Source organism: Hyperolius riggenbachi, chromosome 12 (genome assembly GCF_040937935.1).
Source record: "Hyperolius riggenbachi isolate aHypRig1 chromosome 12, aHypRig1.pri, whole genome shotgun sequence".
Classification (NCBI taxonomy): domain Eukaryota; kingdom Metazoa; phylum Chordata; class Amphibia; order Anura; family Hyperoliidae; genus Hyperolius; species Hyperolius riggenbachi.
In genome coordinates this window covers 160,415,369-160,428,387 of record NC_090657.1, presented here as the reverse complement: position 1 = coordinate 160,428,387, position 13,019 = coordinate 160,415,369, and the positions used below count along the sequence as shown (strand labels likewise).

Genomic DNA, 13,019 nt, shown 5'->3' with positions numbered 1-13,019 from the left:
CCACCATGACTCCCCCCGCCCATAATAAGTGTGGCCACCATGACTCCCCCCCATAACAAGTGTGGCCACCATGACTCCCCCGCCCATAACAGGTGTGGCCACCATGACTCCCCACCCATAACAAGTGTGGCCACCATGACTCCCCCACCCATAACAAGTGTGGCCACCATGACTCCCCCACCCATAATAAGTGTGCCCGCCATGACTCCCCCACCCATAACTGTTGTGGCAACCATGACTCCCCACCCATAACAAGTGTGGCCACCATGACTCCCCCCGCCCATAATAAGTGTGGCCACCATGACTCCCCCCGCCCATAATAAGTGTGGCCACCATGACTCCCCATATAACAAGTGTGGCTACCATGACTCCCCTCATAACAAGTGTGGCCACCATGACTCCCCCACCCATAACAAGTGGGATCACCATGAGTCCCCCACCCATAATAGTGTGCCCACCATGACTCCCCACACATAACAAGTGTGGCCACCATGACTCCCCTCATAACACGTGTTGCCAGCATGACTCCCCCACCCATAACAAATGTGGCCACCATGACTCTCCCACCCATAACAAGTGTGCCCACCATGACTCTCCCACCCATAACGAGTGGGACCACCATGACTCCCCCACCCATAACAAGTGTGGCCACCATGACTCCCCCACCCATAACAAGTGTGACCACCATGACTCCCCCATCCATAATAGTGTACCCACCATGACTCCCCCACCCATAACAAGTGTGACCATCATGACTCCCCCACCCATAATAGTGTGCCCACCATGACTCCCCACCCATAACAAGTGTGCCCACCATGACTCCCCCACCCATAATATTGTGCCCACCATGACTCCCCACCCATAACAAGTGTGGCCACCATTATTCCCCCACCCATAACAAGTGCGCCCACCATGACTCCCCACCCATAATAGTGTGCCCACCATGACTCCCCACCCATAACAAGTGTGGCCACCATGACTCACCCATACCAAGTTTGCCCACCATGACTCCACCAACCATAACAAGTGTGCTTACCATGACTTCCCCACCCATAACATGTGTTGCCACCATGACTCCCCCTACTCATAACAAGTGTGGCCACCATCACTCCCCCAACTATAACAAGTGTGGCCACTATGACTCCACCAACCATAAAGAGTACAGAACACAGAGTAGACTAAAGTCCCATACACACACTAGATTAAAGTTGGCTGAGGTGGTCGATAATTATTTTTATTTATTGTGTCTGTAAGGCGCCAACATCTTAGGCAGTGCTGATAATGACTCCCTCAACCAACGGGCAGTGCGGTGGCGTAGTGGTTAGCACTCTCGTCTTGCAGTGCTGGGTCCCCAGGTCGAATCTCAGCTAGGGCACTATCTGCACAGAGTTTGCATGTTCTTCCTGTGTCTGAGTGAGTTTCCTCTGGGCACTTAGGTTTCCTCCCACATCCCAAAAACATACAGTTACCTTAATCGACTTCCCCCTAAAATTGGTCCTAGAGTATGATACATGCACTACACGATACATACATAGACATATGACTATGGTAGGGATTAGATTGTGAACCCCTCTGAGGGACAGTTAAGTGACAAGACAATATACTCTGAACAACACTGTGTAGGATGTCAGCCCTATGTAAATACTAAATAATAATTGTAACCCGGCATGTGTACAGCAGCCCCGGGGGCTGCCCAGCCAATAATCCACCAGGCGGATCAACTTGGCTGAGTGAAGGCCGTTACCCTTGTTCTTGCCACTTGCCCCACAAGCCAGGTGGTGTCACGTGTGCACTGCTCCGTCAGCCCTCCGCCCCCCCCCCAACATTGCAGCAGAACGCATCATCAACTGTACAGCTGACTCCGCATATGTACAGCCTTGGTCCAGCAATGCCGGCCACGGGATCAGGTCCTGAACCAGCATGTGTGCGGGCCATCAGGCCCGGTGCCCACGAGAGCAGTTCCAGCCGCGATTTGCACTTTCGAGGAATTCCCGAAATAATGTAAAAGCACTCGAGTAATGTAAGATTATGGTGGTGATTCCACAGAAGCGATTTGCCGAAATCACAATTACATTTTTGGGGTGTTCATTCAGGGAATACGATTTTGGACCCTGAATCCCCTGGTGAAATCCCTCTGAAAATTGCTCTGTATTTACTGCAAATGTTATTGTTTTTATTAGCAATATTTGATCTAGCGGGTCCCAGCCCTCAAGTGATCAGATTCGCTGCATATTTTACTGGCCAGTGCCACTGAAGGCCAAATCAAACATTTTCCAACATGGCAAATCTACTGCTGAAGATGGAAACTGACACAAGGGGCTCAATTCACAAAGGCGGGCTAACACTTAGCACAGCAGTGAAAAGTTACTTTGCACGTGCTAACATGCGCATAAAGGTTTGCGTGCAATATATAGTGGCAGTATTACGCAACGTATCGTGATCTGCAGTGCCTTCACGTGATAATGATACTTAGCACGCAAAGTCACAGCAGATCATGCAAGCGGAATGTATATCTTGAATTATTACTGTATATATTTCATTATGCGACGCGCGTAAAATTTTTGCGTGCGCAGTGTTACAGTACCGCACATGTTAAAGGAGTTATCAGGCAAAGTTATGACAATGTTAATGGCCTACCTGCTGCTGTTCACAAGCCTAATGTAAGCAGGGTCGCATCCTTTTTTTCCCCCACAAGGCATCACCGGCTCCGCAATTTGGGCAGCTTGTATTTCCTGCCCCAGAAGTACTACTATCACTACAATAGCAAGAATTCCCTGTTCCTTTACTTGGAACGTAGTGGGAAGTTGTTCTGTACTGCGTGCTTCCGTTCATTGAGGTACGGCTGCGCATGCGTAGTAGAGCGCCGGAGGAGGGTTTGAGCTTTTCCTTCGTCACTCGCAAACTCAAACCCTCCTCCAGCGGCTCAGTACGCGTGCGCAGCCGTACGTCAATGTACGGATGGACGCATTGGGAGCTGACTGCGCTGGTATCCCGCAGACAGGAATATAGAACTGCGCCTGCGTTGCCAAAGGAGTTCCGGGTTGCTGGGGAGCCCGACCTCAAGGTCAGGTCTCAGACCAAAGCCTATTACACAAGATTGCTACATCTGAAACGGGAACGGAGGGTGCGATCCAGCTAGAAAAAAGGTTCATTACACGCAGGCATGAGTTATTTACATTAGTTACTTTGCCTGATGACTCCTTTAATGTAAGCACCATTCATAATTTCATGACCAAACTCTATCTACTGAGCGGGCGATGCGCCATTGATTTCAATGGCATACGCACTTAGCGCAGGACGTTTTAACGTCATTCGCACGCTAAAACTTAGCACGCGAATGGCATAAACTTTGCACGTGCAAACTACTTAACACGCACGTTTGCACGTGCAAAGCCTTAACACGTGATAACTGAGTTATCACGGTTTAGTGAATCAAGCCCATAATTTGTCTGTCCTCTCTAAGTTCAAAACCTCGTTGAAAGACTTTTTGTTTTTTTTAAATGAGTAATGAAGGATTGTCTCCTCTGGGAAAATGGAAAGGAAAACTGCTGGAAAGAGTCTGCTATCGATCGCAGGCAAATACTTTACATAGAACAGACAGAGCACAGGACTATGCTTCCCACAAATCCACAGGTCCTAACAAGAGTCCAGATTAAACATACCACAGAGGACTATAAGAAGAAATGGAGGAGCGAAATAAAACAGTCACAGCAGTTAACCATATACCACTCGTTACAGAGAGAATACAGATATGTACCAGAGAGAATATAAATTGGCACTACACTTGGAAAATCTCAAAAACTCTGATAGAGGCAAATCCTGAGTGTCTGCAGACTGAATGCTCACAACCTGGAAATCGAGTCTGCGAGGCACAGACAGACGTACAAACCCAGGTAGAATAGACTATGCCAACATTGAGAGCAGAAAACCTTGTGGATGAGGCTCACGTCCTATTGTGCTGCCCCAAATATACTGCAACCAGGGACATCTACTTTAAAGGAAACTTGAGATATTAAAAATTAGTGTATTTATACTTACTTGGGGCTTCCTCCAGCCCTATGATGACTGTGGACTCCTTCGCCATCCTCCCCAGGCGCTCAGTTGTCCCAGGATTGCCTCCAGTATCACCTTCAGTCTTTGTGTTCTGTGGATGCGTGGCTTAGCCGCATGTGTGCTCCCGTGGTCAAGAGCGTTCTATGCCTGTGCAGTAGCACTGCCCAGAAGCAGAACATTTCTGGTCAAAGAAGCACGATGGGAGCTCGCAAGCGGGCGGCTACGCATGCGCAGAACACAACGACTGGCTCCACCTGAAGAGGACAACGAAGGAGATCATGGGACAACGGAGGGAAAACACGGTCCTAATGGGGCTGGAGGAGACCCCAGGTAAGTATAAATTAATAGTGTACTGTCTCAGGTACACTTTAAGGAGAACCCTAGGTGAGCCTTGGGTCAAAAGTGAAATACTTACCTAAGGAAAGGGAATGCTGTTATACAGTCCTTCGCTGCGGCCTGGGACACTTCTACGAATTGCGACTGCGCTCCCCTTCATGTACGAGTGCACCTGTAGAAGAGGAGTGTAAGGCTTGACAGGTTATGTCTACAATCAGTCTCTATGGCCCACAGGGCCGGCCTTCGGTTTCACAGCGCCCTGAGCGAAACCGGATTTTGTTGCCCCCCCCATAAGTAGCATAGTTGTCCCCCTATAGGTAGCATAGTTGCCCCTAGTGTAGGTAGTATAGTTGCCCCATATAGGTAGCATAGCTGCCCTCAGTGTAGCTAGTACAGTTTCCCCCAGTGTAGTAGCATGGTTGCCCCCAGTGTAGGTAGTATGCCCCCAGTGTAGGTAGTTTGCCCCAGTATGCCCCCAGTGTAGGTAGTATGCCCCAGTATGCCCCCAGTGTAGGTAGCATGCCCCCACCCCCAGTGAGGGTAGTTTGCCCCAGTATGCCCCCAGTGTAGGTAGTATGCCCCAGTATGCCCCCAGTGTAGGTAGTATGCCCCTGTATGCCCCCAGTGTAGGTAGTATGCCCCCAGTGTAGGTAGTTTGCCCCAGTACGCCCCCAGTGTAGGTAGTATGCCTCCAGTGTAGGTAGTTTGCCCCAAGTGTAGGTAGTATGCCCCCAGTGTAGGTAGTTTTCCCCCAGTGTAGGTAGTATGCCCCCAGTGTAGGTAGTATGCCCCCAGTGTAGGTAGTTTGCCCCCAGTATGCCCCCAGTGTAGGTAGTTTGCCCCCCAGTGCAGGTAGTATGCCCCCAGTGAAGGTAGTTTTCCCCCAGTGTAGGTAGTTTGCCCCCAGTGTAGGTAGTTTGCTCCCAGTGTAGGTAGTTTGCCACCAGTGTAGGTAGTTTGCCCCCAGTATGCTCCCAGTGTAGGTAGTATGCCCCCAGTGTAGGTAGTTTGCCCCTAGTGTAGGTAGTTTGCTCCCAGTGTAGGTAGTTTGCTGCCAGTGTAGGTACTTTGCCCCAGGCAACCCCCCCCCCTTTATGTGGCAGTGGGCCGGGCAGAGACTGACTCACCTGACATTCAGCTCCAGCGCCGCCGTCGCTCTTCTCTCCCCGCCTCCACTCCATCTGTAGTTAGAGCAGGCTACAAGAAGATGGCCGCCGTTTGTCTGCATTTGTGGACATTAGCGGCCATTTTCTTGTAGTCCTGCTCTAAATATAGACGGAGAGGACACAGGGAGACAGCGGGCGGCAAGGGGCGACAGGGCGCATGCGCCCTTGAGAGCATGGCGCCCTGAGCGACCTCACAGGTCGCTCATAGCAAAGGCCGGCCCTGATGGCCCAATCTAGTGCCGTTACTCTGAGTCCGGCCCACGGTCCTCACCTATAGATAAGTCCCTGCATGAACAGGACACTGAATGTCTCCTGACTACGGTTACCCCCAGGTCTTAACGTGCAAGGCATATAGACTGAAGTAGAGTGGACAATAACCTCTCATAGTCCCACTGAGGCAAGTATCAAAGTTCAAAGGCACAAAAGTATCAAACTGTAGTAATACCTTAAAGCATACCCGAAGTGACATGTGACATGATGAGATAGACATGTGTATGTACAGTGCCTAGCACACAAATAACTATGCTGTGTTCCTTTTTTTATTTCTCTGACTGAAAGAGTTAAATATCAGGTATGTAAGTGGCTGACTCAGTCCTGACTCAGGAAGTGACTACAGTGTGACCCTCACTGATAAATTCCAACTATAAAACACTTTCCTAGCAGAAAATGACTTCTGAGAGCAAGAAAGAGATAAAAAGGGTACTTTATTTTCTGGGAGCAATCACTGCGTTTAAATACAACATTCAACCAATCAGTGGCCAGCCACACTCCACTCATCTAATCAAACATTAGCTTGATCCTGCATAAGTGTCAACTGACACTGTGCTGTCAGCTGACCACAGTCCACTGACTATTGACCTTTGTGGAGAGCGTACTGAGAACGCGCTCTCCGCCTATCAGGAAGTGCGTCTTGCATCCCAGCCTGCGCGTCATATGCGGGGAACAATCGCAGAGAGCCGGAAGTGGATGCCTTATCCCGGCTCTCGGCGAGAATTCAATCAGATTCAGCTAAGTTCCTTACAAGGGACACAGTGGCAACCGTGGAATCCAACAAGAGCTTGTCAGAGTGGAACAGTGGACTGAGGGACGGCATGGGAAGCCTCTACAGGATCCAAAGGCTTCCCTTATGTATTTAACTTTTGACCCAAAGTTCATCTTGAGTACACTTTAAGAAATTGCTGGACATAATCCCAGACTTTCACTTATTTGAGGAGGAGAGAAACTACACATTCTACAGGGAGAGGAGGAATCCACAGTGACAATCGTTTCACACTGCATCACAACATGCCACAGACTGAGAGGAGGAATCCACAGTGACAATCACTGCACACTGCATCACAGGATGCCGCGGACTGAGAGGAGAAACCCACAGTGACAATCACAGCACACTGCATCACAGCATGCCGAGGACTGAGAGGTGGAATGCACAGTGACAATCGCTGCACACTACAGCACAGCATACCACAAACTGAGAGGTGGAATCCACAGTGACAATCAGAGCACACTGCATCACAGCATGCCGAGGACTGAGAGGAGGAATCCACAGTGACAATCACAGCACACTGCTCAAAGCAAGCCGAGAACTGAGAGGAGGAATCCACAGTGACAATCACAGCACACTGCATCACAGCATGCCGAGGACTGAGAGGAGGAATGCACAGTGACAATCGCTGCACACTGCATCACAGCATGCCGAGGACTGAGAGGAGGAATGCACAGTGACAATCGCTGCACACTGCATCACAGCAAGCCGAGGACTGAGAGGTGGAATCCACAGTGACAATCGCTGCAGACTGCATCACAGCATGCCGAGGACTGAGAGGTGGAATCCACAGTGACAATCGCTGCACACTGCATCACAGCAAGCCGAGAACTGAGAGGAGGAATCCACAGTGACAATCGCTGCACATTGCATCACAGCATGCCGAGGACTGAGAGGGGGAATCCACAGTGACAATCGCGGCATATTGCATAACACTATGCCGAGGACTGAGAGGGAGGAATCCACAGTGACAATCACTGCACACTGCATCACAGCATGCAAAAGACTGTGAGGAGGAATCCACAGTGACAATTGCTTCACCACTGCGTCACAACATGCCAAAGACTGTGAGGAGGAATCCACAGTGTAAATTGCTTCACACTGCATCACAACATGCCAAAGACTGTGAGGAGGAATCCACAGGGACAATTGCTGCACACTGCATCACAACATGCCAAAGACTGTGAGGAGGATTCCACAGTGACAATTGTTGCACACTGCATCACAGCATGCCAAGGACTGAGAAGAGGAATCCACAGTGACAATCGCTGTACACTGCATCACAGGATGCCGAGGACTGAGCGGAGCATAAATAAACTGCAAACCTAAAAATGTCCACAGCCTGCTTACCTATTATACCTAACTAGGGCCAGGCCCAGGCAGAGGCGAGAGAGGCTCCAGCCTCAGGGCGCAGTGTAGGAGGGAGCACACAACTCACTCAGCTAACACTGCCCCATTGTGTTTGAAGCAGAGAAAAATAAGAAAAAGGGATACATGTCTGTGACTGCAAGCCAGATAACTAGAGATTAATGTGTTGGGGGGGGGGGGGGGGGGGCGCTGGGGCTAGTCTAATAGCAACCATGTGTTACGGCTGGGGTGGGAGGGATGGAGGGGCGCACTTTGATGTCTCAGCCTTGGGTGCTGGAGGACCTTGTCCCGGCTCTGTACCTAACCCACTATTTTTGATTTGTCGGTGCTATAGCACCCCCCCCCCCCCCAGCAGCTCCATAGTGCCCCAAGAGCTCCCCATGAAGTGTGGGGCAGCCTGGCAGGTGGAGGAAAGAGGACTAGCAGCTGCCAGCCCAATGAGAGAGTTACCCACCTCTCCGCTCACCTCTTGTGCCGAAGCTTAATTTTTCCCTCCATCATCAGCCGACACTGTGTATCTCTGTGTATCTGTCTCTGCATCTGACATTTTCGGCGTTTTAGTATTAGGCATTGAGAGGGAGGTTAGTGTTAGGCATGGAGAGGGAGGATAGTGTTAGGCATGGGGAGGGAGGATAGTGTAAGGCATGGAGAGGGAGGTTAGTGTTAGGCATGGGGAGGGAGGTTGGTGTTAGGCATGGAGAGGGAAATTAGTGTTAGGCATGGAAAGGGAGGTTAGTTTTGGCATGGAGAGTGAGGTTAGTATTAGGCATGGGGAGGGAAATTAGTGTTAGACATGGGGAGGGAGGTTAGTGTTAGGCATGGGGAGGGAGGTCTGTGTTAGGCATGGGGAGGGAGGTCTGTGTTAGGCATGGGGAGGGAGGTTAGGGTCAGGCATGATGAGGGAGGATAGTGTTAGGCATGTAGAGGGAGGATAGCGTTAGGCATGGGGAGGGAGGTTAGCTGTAGGTAAGGAGAGGGAGGTTAGTGTTAGGTATGGAGAGGGAGTTAGTGTTAGGCATGGGGAGGAAGGATAGTGTTAGGTATGGAGAAGGAGGTTAGTGTTAGGCATGGGGAGGAAGGATAGTGTTAGGTATGGAGAGGGAGGTTAGTATTAGGCATGGGAGGAAGGTTAGTGTCAGGCATGGGGAGGGAGGTTAGCGTTAGGCGTGGAGAGGGAGGTTAGTGTTAGGCATGGGGAGGGAAATTAGTGTTAGCCATGGAGAGGTAGGTTAGTTTTAGGCATGGAGAGGCAGGTTAGTGTTAGGCATGGGGAGAGAGATTGATGTTAGGCATGGGGAGAGAAGTTAGTGTTAGGCATGGGGAGGGAAGTTAGGGTTAGGCATGGACAGGGAGGATAGTGTTAGGCTTGGGGAGGAAGGTTAGCTGTAGGCATGGAAAGGGAGGTTAGCGTTAGGTATGGAGATGGAGGTTAGTGTTAGGCATGGAGAGGGAGGTTAGTGTTAGGCATGGGGAGGGAGGTTGGTGTTAGGCATGGGGAGGGAAGTTAGTGTTAGGCATGGAGAGGCAGGCTAGTGTTAGGCATAGGGAGGGAGATTGGTGTTAGGCATGGGGAGAGAGGTTAGTGTTAGGAATGGGGAGGGAAGTTAGGGTTAGGCATGGACAGGGAGGTCAGTGCTAGGCATGGGGAGGGAGGTTATTGTTAGGCATGGGGAGGAAAGTTAGTGTTTGGCATGGGGAGGGAGGTTGGTGTTAGGCATGGAGAGGGAAGATAGTGTTAGGCATGGGGAGGGAGGATAGTGTTAGGCATGGGGAGGGAGGTTAGTATTAGGCTTGGGGAGGGAGGTTAGTGTTAGGCATGGGGAAGGAGGTTAGTGTTAGGCATGGAGAGTGGGGTTAGTATTAGGCATGGAGAGGGGGATTAGTATTAGGCATCGAGAGGGAGGTTAGTATTAGGTATGGGGAGGGAGGTTAGTATTAGGTATGGGGAGGGAGGTTAGTGTTAGGCATGGGGAGGGAAGTTAGTGTTAGGCAGTGGTGGCTCCAGGAATTGTTTTGGGGGATGCTATGCAGGTGCTGGATAATTTTGAAGGGGGGCTAGGCGAAAAATGTTGGGGGGTGTGGCCAAATAGAGTGGGCCTGGCTGGCCCTGGCCCAGGTAGCGCCGGCAGGCAATGATGATGACGCAGAAAAAGGGCCCCCAACATCCTACCCCCGGCCCGCCCGATGCCCGCGCTGAACTGGGCCTCCTTCACTCACACAATGGGACAGCCTCTCCTCTCTCCGACTCCAGACCTCCCCACTCTCTGTCTCCAGTCCAGGCTCTGACTGACGGTCTCTCTTTCGCTGCTTGGCTCTCGTCTCTGCGCTCCCTCTCTCCTCACGCCCACGGCTCCGCCCTCACCACGTGGCATGTGCAGTTTTATGCTGCCTGGCCGAGTGACGTCATGTCAGCATGCGCTGCGCACGGAACGTCTGACGTCAATCGCTGCGGCGCACACAGCAAGGGGGAGCCTGAGCAGAGCACAGCAGCATGAGTGGCGTACTAGACGGGACTGGGGCTGGGCTAGTGGGCTCGGCTAGTGCCTGGGAAAAATTAAAGCAGTGCGGCGCCGCCCCTGGTGTTAGGCATGGAGAGGGAGGTTAGTGTTAGGCATGGGGAGGGAGGTCAGTGTTAGGCATGGGGTGGTTAGTGTTATGCAAGGAGAGGGAGGTTAGTGTTAGGCATGACGAGGGAGGTTAGTGTTAGGCATGGGGAGGGAGGTCAGTGTTAGGCATGGGGAGGGAGGTCAGTGTTAGGCATGGGGTAGTTAGTGTTATGCAAGGAGAGGGAGGTTAGTGTTAGGCATGGGGAGGGAGGTTAGTATTAGGTCTGGGGAGGGAGGTTAGTATTAGGTCTGGGGAGGGAGGTTAGTGTTAGGCATGGGGAGGGAGGTCAGTGTTAGGCATGTGGTGGTTGGTGTTATGCAAGGAGAGGGAGGTTAGTGTTAGGCATGAGGAGGGAGGTTAGTGTTAGGCATGGGGAGGGAGGTTAGTATTAAGTCTGGGGAGGGAGGTTAGTATTAGGTCTGGGGAGGGAGGTTAGTGTTAGGCATGGGGAGGGAGGTCAGTGTTAGGCATGGGGTGGTTAGTGTTATGCAAGGAGAGGGAGGTTAGTGTTGGCATGAGGAGGGAGATTAGTGTTAGGCATGGGGAGGGAGGTTAGTATTAGGTCTGGGGAGGGAGGTTAGTATTAGGTCTGGGGAGGGAGGTTAGTGTTAGGCATGGGGAGGGAGGTTAGTGTTAGGCATGGGGAGGGAGGTTAGTGTTAGGCATGGAGAGGGTGATTAGTATTAGGCATCGGGAGGGAGGTTAGTTTTAGGCATGAAGAGGGCCCTCTTATCAGCAGTTGGAAAGAGAGTGTGATAAGCACACCTAATGGCCCATACTCACAGGCAACTTTTTGGGCCTGTTGCCAGCACACGTGAGCGTGTGGGCGACAGGCCGGCGACAGCTCCTCGCCAGGTCCCTCCGCGTACACACGCGGAAGAGGGACCAGTGGCGCGACGGAAGCTGTCGCCGACGTTCCTCCTCCCCCCGCCGGAAGCTCCGTATTCCTCAATGGAGGTTGCTGTCGCTAGTCCGCGTACTCACGCGGACTAGCGACAGTTGCGGTGGAGTTGCGGTGGCAACTGTCGCCAGGCGATCGAGCAGTTCAATCGCCTGGCGACATCAGCGACGAGCGACAGTTCGGGGTGCGCGCCCATGCAACAGCGCATACTCACGGGCGACCTGTCGCCGCAACACGCGCGCGCCGCGTGTTGCGGCGACAATTGTAGCCCGTGAGTATGGGCCATTAGACTTTCATTGAAACAAGTATTAGGCCGGTTACACACTCAAAACGTGCAGGGGAACGGCTCCTGCAGGCGTTGCAGCGTGTCGTCGGGAATCTGCGGTGCGACGCTGAGTAGCAGTGGTAGTAGTTAATTTACCCAAAGGGGAAGCGCCGATTCCCAACGACAAAATGCGCCGGGATGCGTCGTACCGCAACGCATCGAAACGCAGCGTCGGGTGTGAAAGGTAAGATTAAAGTCTATGGACTTTCCTTTTACCTTGGTTAACACAAAGTATAGACTTTGCGTTAAAACGCCAAAAGAGGGCTCTGGTGTGAAAGAGCCCTTAGTAGTACAGTAGTGCACTTCAAAAACTCCTGTGATTATGTAATCCTATAACAGTTTTTTCACTGCAGAGCGTTTTGTTTTGTTTTTAAACTGCAAAAGCTCAGCATGAAGCATTTATACAGCAACTGCAACTGTGTTAAAATTTTAAAAAATCACTTGCTAAAAAAATCGCTCACACATTTGGCAATTTTCAGTGTAAAACAGCCCCAATGTCCCTTCAAGTGACAGTTATTGCACGTGTGTACATAATATTACAGGCCAGGATTGTAGGGACTATGCAGCAGGCGGTGGAATAGTTAAACAGAAGACATGTGACAATGACAATCTGTCATTAATGGCTTGCAAAGCCATTAATGACAGATAACAGAAAGCAATTTATTCAGAACAACCAGCCCTAAACAGTGGAAAAAGAAAATGCCGACTGAGGCAAAGAGTGTTACAAAGAATGAACACAAGTGGATGACTCAGGCTGAGAGACACAGGGTAAGAGAGAGACAGATGGAGAGAGAAGACATAGAAGGGGAGAGAGATAAGGGAGCAAAGGGGGGAGGGGGAGAGAGAGAGATAGGTAGAAAGTCAGAGGAAGAATACAGAGAGATATGAAGAGAGTCAGAGGGGGGGGGGGGGGTTGGAGAGAGAGTCAGAGGAAGGGGGAGAGATAGGGAGAGAATCAAAGGAAGGGGGAAGAATGGGAAAAAGTCAGAGGAAGGGGGAGAGAGATAAGGGAGCAAAGGGGGGAGGGGGAGAGAGAGAGATAGGTAGAAAGTCAGAGGAAGAATACAGAGAGATTTGAAGAGAGTCAGAGGGGGGGGGGGGAGAGAGTCAGAGGAAGGGGGAGAGATAGGGAGAGAATCAAAGGAAGGGGGAAGAATGGGAAAAAGTCAGAGGAAGGGGGAGAGAGATAGAGAGAGAGTCAGAGGAAGGGGGGAGAGATAT

At 51.2% G+C, this 13,019-nt stretch overlaps 1 protein-coding gene across 33 annotated transcripts in view; it reads right to left on the bottom strand.

The window, feature by feature from the left end:
- GATA5 (GATA binding protein 5) overlaps positions 1-13,019 on the bottom strand; it is a 2,064,317-nt gene that overhangs the window by 1,336,370 nt on the left and 714,928 nt on the right. For 29 of the 33 annotated variants that reach the window (XR_011025213.1, XR_011025214.1, XR_011025210.1 and 26 more), the window contains one exon: positions 4,469-4,561. The exons of the other annotated variants lie outside the window; for them this stretch is intronic. The gene's annotated coding sequence lies outside the window, so the exon portion shown is untranslated. The remainder of the gene's footprint in view (positions 1-4,468; positions 4,562-13,019) is intronic. 33 annotated transcript variants of the gene reach the window in all.